The sequence below is a fragment of the Phoxinus phoxinus genome (assembly GCF_949152265.1).
Source record: "Phoxinus phoxinus genome assembly, chromosome: 20".
Lineage (NCBI taxonomy): Eukaryota > Metazoa > Chordata > Actinopteri > Cypriniformes > Leuciscidae > Phoxinus > Phoxinus phoxinus.
This window is the reverse complement of record NC_136895.1, coordinates 14,001,972-14,007,971: the sequence shown is the minus strand read 5'-3', so window position 1 is coordinate 14,007,971 and position 6,000 is coordinate 14,001,972.

Sequence of the window (6,000 nt, the reverse complement as noted above, 5' to 3'; positions counted from 1 at the left end):
GCTGACTCTAACACAGTCGTTGTTGAGCAGGATCACTTTTTTAATCGCCGAGATTGAGCGAAGCTCGAAGAATCAAGCTCTCAATAGGCACACAGTGGTGACAGCGAATTAATTCCACCACCTTCTCGGCCTGCCGGAAAACGCAGTCAGGTTTCACCGGCAAGCCCTCGGCGCTCGTTGCTTAAACCCCTGTCAGTCTACCATGCCTGAAACGGAGCCAGCAGGAATCCACCAACTCCACAGTTTTGCCTTTCCCTTTCACGGTCCATCTCAGCAATTTTACGGATTGCCCAGTAACAGTTATTTGCTTTCAGCTGTCAGAGGGGATCCTGGTTGTGTCTACCTACTTCGAATCCAAACTGCAAATCTTTAACAGCCCTCGGCCGTTGGTTATCGATTGCAGAGTGGCGGTTCTTTGTCCAGTTCTTGGAGGAAGTGTTGTGAAATGATCCATGTATCCTTTTTTCTTGCCGCTGTTAAGGAAAGATAGCGACTACAATTGGTAATGCTGTTTGGTGAAAATGCTGGCTGACCTAGAAAATAAAGATACAGCATCGTTTTCAAAGGCTTTAGGAACATCTAGTTAGAGTTGCGTTTCGATGGGAGTATGTGAAAGACTACAAATGGTCCGCCAGTCAATTGGCTACTCAAGACTTAAATAGCTATAATTGTTGAAAAATACCAACATTGAATGAATCAACTGATAGCATGAAGTGATTGTGATAAAAATGTTTGTCTCATTTCTGACAGTTATGCCCATGTTCTTAGCTTAAGCTAGAAAATGTTTTAGCTTAGCATTTTGGCTCATTAGCTAAAAGTAGCAGTCCAGTCAATGAAATAAGAACAAAATGGCTATCTGGAAATATTATAGATAAAAAAAAGAGAATTTCAAGATTAAAGGTATAAATAAAGGTTAATTTGTACACTATTTAAAACAGTACGTAATTGTTTTGAGGTAGCAAGCGTGCTAGTAGGCCTGCAATTCCTATTTTCCTGTTTTAAGTGGTCTGCCAGCTAAATGTTTTATTTTTTTTAAGTGAAAGAGCTTCAGAAGAAAAAAAACATGGGATACTGGTGAAATTAAAGTTTATGGTGAGTCATATCTTTAAGAGTTCTTCCAGTTTTAATTACGCAACTTCATTTTTTCTTCACTTTCCGCCATTTAATCAGTGACTGATGACTTCTAAAACGATTAAAGACTTATCTAACCACGTACATGCCGTGTACAGAAGGCTTAATGAATATAAAGCTCTTGTATTTCATGCTCGCATGTTTCTTGCATACCTAATTATAGCAAGTTACTGTATGTATAACAGATACCAAGCAAAAAATAAAATAACTATTAGCATACACTACTAAAAAAATTATTAAAAAACAATCAGTTCCTCTTTTTTTCCTTTTTGAAAGTCAGCTACTGTGTGGAGGATTACAAACGAAAACTGCAACTGAGAAGCAAAACTGCTCATTAGCATAGCGAATCTCTCCCCTCATTCATTTGTGTTGACGGGACAAAAGTCAAAAGTGTTCAACAAGCTCTCTGCATGTACTGGAATGACATTTCTGCGGGTTAGCTCCCAAAACACAGTATGAAATAAGAGCAAGCAGCTGTCTCTTACTGCGTCCAGATGGCGGCAGAACGTATGTAAATTGCCTCATTAACCTTACAGCACTTAACTACCGGGCTGCGCTGATGGTTCGGCCCACACGGGCATTTTATTAAAGAACATTAATAGCATCAGGCAGCAATCACCACTGCCTGAGGTGATTTGCTCTGGCATTATCAAACACTGTAATAATTATACATGACAACCTCCTGATTAATGCATTCATGAATATTACAACGCTGCATTATCTTTAGCTGCACCCTCCGTTCTTAAACCATGAACTTCAAGGGTGTTTTAACAAATACTACAGGATAAGTGCGTTCTTCCGCCCACCCTTGCAACCCATTTGGGCTCAGCCACACCTCTTACAAACAAAAAATAAAAGATGGGGAAAAAAGGCATCATGCAACATTACCCCCAGCCCTTCCGAGTGTGTGTGTGTGTGTGTGTGTGTGTGTGTGTGTGTGTGTGTGTGTGTGTGTGTGTGTGTGTGTGTGTGTGCGCGCGCAGCGAACACCGTGGAGAACCGACCTGCACCTGGAGCACAGAGGAGCACGGCACAGGTCAAAGGTCAAGCCTCCAAGGGACTCTGACTAAACAAGCCTCCACTCCTTCTTGCTCTGAAAAGGCCAGACAACCCCTGTGGTTGCAGCTCACAACATGGGTCTTTTCGGCCTCTCTTTTTTCTCCTTCCCTCGCTGTCTTTCTCCTTTGGAGAGGCGCGCTAATCCATAATCACTCAAACGACCAGGAGCTCAATTATGCACCAGTTTCTCCATTTTCTCTTGACACATAAAGATCTAAAAACAATTAACCTCTAGCCGGCAACGCGTTTTCACACTGAGCGCAAGAGGAATAAGTCAAGAACCCTCCATTCAAATTCCACCCCATAATTCAGCGAGCCTAAATATTATTACACGTTTTCTTTTAATGCTGGGATGCAAGGTTTAAGCTTAGCGGACATAATGGATGTTATTTCTATACATAACAAATTGAAATTGGGTATGTGTGCTATACATGAGATGATATTCCTTGAAGGCATTGATGTACGTATGGATTACTTTTATGGATTACTTTAATCGATTACTTTAATGGTACTGATACTGTTCGACTTCTCAAGGTTTAATGATAGCTAAAGGTTTAAGGGGGTCAGTTCACCCAAACATGTTATTTCTGTCAAATTCTGTATGAATTTCCTTCTGAAAAAAAAAAGACTATATTTTGAAATTGTTTGATGACCATTTAAATTTTTAGCTGAATTATTCCTTTAACCATCTTAGACATTTAAAAGGACATATTCACGCTAATAATCAGATACGAGTTTCTTTTTTTCTTTAACTTCTATTTTGGCCCCGTTTCAAAAGTGGGGTTTCTCAGTGATGTCAGATCAACCATTTTTGGTCTTCCAAAGAACCTTTCATTGAACAGTTTCCCCTTTCTGATTGTGAAGAACATTTTAATAATCAAAAAAAAAAAAAAAACGCTTTCCACTATAAAGAACATTTTGTGTAATGCAAAAGGTTCCATGGATGTTAAAGGTTCTTCATGGAACCATCCGTGCCAATAAAGAACCTTTATTTTAAGTCTTTGTGATAATACATCTATTAAAAACATACTTGATATCTATATCCACAATGTGCGTTGCTATACGATTTTCCCCTCAGCAGCTCAAAAACGTTCGTTCAAACGGAGTCAATGGGTGTGACACTGGGGAGAACTCGCGCCCATGGCCTCTCGCCCAAGCCGTGCAGTTCTCTACGTGAGGCTGTCTGATTGTATTGAGCCCTTTAGCCCTCAATAAACACTCTTCCTCTGTCAGAGGGTCTCAGTGGCCTCCTATTCATGCGCAGGTAGAATGCCTAAAGAACGCGTGAGAGGAGAGAAAAAAACAGCTTGTTGCTTCTATTGAACCTTTTATTACGCCCCTTCAAAGGCTTATGGCAGAGGAGGAGAGCGAGAAAGAAAGGATCTGCCGTCTACTTAGTGCCATTGTACTCCCAACATGTCGGCTCTGAGCTCTGTGAGAAAACACAAGCAGACTTCATCCAAAATATCGCACGTCGAGCAAATCAAAGTGCACTAGCTAGAGACAAAATGGCGATTTTTTTTGGGACACTGATTTCAGGAAGCACGTTTCTATGAAAATACAAGGAAACAGGCGCTAATGTAAGCCAAATGCAATGATATTCATATGTGCGAGTATATTTGCTTGCAGCAAAACATATACAAATTTAATTTTTAAATTAATAATACATATTTTTTACACATCAGTATCCAACTTCTCATTAAATCATATGAATCCTGCACTGAAATCAAAACAAACATTAACATTAATTGCCCCCCCCTCCCCTCCCCTCCCCCCTTTTTAAATAAATTTTGTTAGTTTAAAAGCTATTTATGTTAAGTCTGTCGACTTTAAACCGTCCTCAAAATATAATTCTTAGGATTAGGATACTGTGCAAAAATCTTACAGCTTTCCTCATCGCAACATTCATTCTTGCATTATCACGCCTCAGTTTATGTAATTTCAGATGAGGCAAACCTAATCTTACACAGACAAAGCACTTAAACTCAGAATCCAACGCTCACTCTTATCCACAGAACCAAGAGTCACAAAACATGCCTAAAAAGAAATCTTAGCTTTTTTTTTTAAGCACACGAATACTGTAAGTTGACAGGTCTTGTATGGTAAAGAAAAGCCTAATATGCAATTTTGAACAGCACGGTTGAATAAAGACTCCCGCTTACACACACACACACACACACACACACACACAAGGAGACATTGTTGTTCATGCTTCTCCTCGCATGTGTGCCAGACTTCTTTCTCCCTGGTCCATACATTGCAGAAGAGTTGGCCCCTCATATACTGCATACTGGCCCCCAACATTGCATGCCGGCCCCTTGATTAAGCAGGGCAAAAGATGCAAGGGGAAAAAACAGAAGAGACAAAGTAGTGAAAAAAGAGCGAAAACAACTGGCAGGCATCCAGACTCATGGGGACTGCGTTGATCATTATGTCTAGCCTTCAGGTGTCTGAGCCGGCTGTGTTTTGGGGGGAGGTGTGGTTACCAAAGAGGCAGACAAAGAGAAACTCGTTCACCGGGATCAAGAAAGCGAAGAAGGGAGGGAGGGTACAGAGAGAGGGAAAAAATGAGAAAACGCTATAAAAATTTGATTAGACGATCCTCCACTGAAGTGACTTTCTGTGTTCTCCTGCCTTTTTTTCTTTTCTTTTTTTCAAAGCATCGCCCCAGAGAACAGGACAGACTGATTTTTTTTTTTTTTTTACAGGTCCTAATTAAAAACATCTGAAGACCCTCAGACATCAAAGTCTTGCATTGCAATCTAAATGAGTCTTTTTTTCTGAACTCAGGTTTCCTGATAGCCCAGCTCTCAAGATGTTATTTTAATATTAATACAAGCATTATTTATATTTATGAGCTGCATTTAAACATGCATATGGAAGTCTGCATATGATTAATGAAGAAAAAACAATCACACAACTGCTTGACACAGGTCACCGGCTGTCACAACTTTACAACACGCGTCAAATTGAACATTTTTTTTACAAAAACAGACAAAATGCAGAAGATTTTCACATGGGATGATAATAAATCTTTGTATATTTAAAATAAAAATGCAATATTTTTGACAAAATATCATTTTTGAAATACATTTCTAGTTTTAATTACGAACTGAACGGATCAGTGGTTTTAAGCTGAAAATATGAAATATGAAAATTTGTTTTATAATAATAAAGGTGTGTTTCACAAAAATAATCAGAATTAAGAGAATCAACAGAATCATATAAAAAAAGTTCAAGCATGCCTGAATGCACAAAATCGATAGTATGCTACTATAAAACAGTGCTCTAAAATAATAATTTTTAATTTCTATTATAATTAGCTTTCTCAGATGTTTGTTATTCCAGAATCCGTCTTTAAACATCAAAGCAAAATCGTATTTAAACTCTGCGCGACTGCGATAAACATCTAACGCATCTTGCAAAGTGTTTTTCGTAGAATAAAAAAGTAATATCGATACCAACCATTCATTCTGCTCTAGACGCCGGGTTCCTCTTGCATTCGTGGGGAAACTCCGAGCGGTTACAGTAAAAACTGCTGCTGCTTCTGTTGAGAGAGCGCCGCGTTACCTTTGCGTTTAACTTCTGAATCTTTTGCGCGTCTCGCTTCCTGCGCAGTGGGAAGAGACCAGAGCCGCTGCGGCGCGTCATCAGCAGGGAGCCGCTCCTATTGGCTGAACGCGTGCACATTGAGAACGCTGCTCTTTGTTCCATTGGGCGCACGCGGAGGGACTGACGCTCCTCCTCGCTGAGTTCTGTGCGCAAGAATGCGTGAGAAGAAAAACGGGGAATGTCTTCTGATGTCTGAGA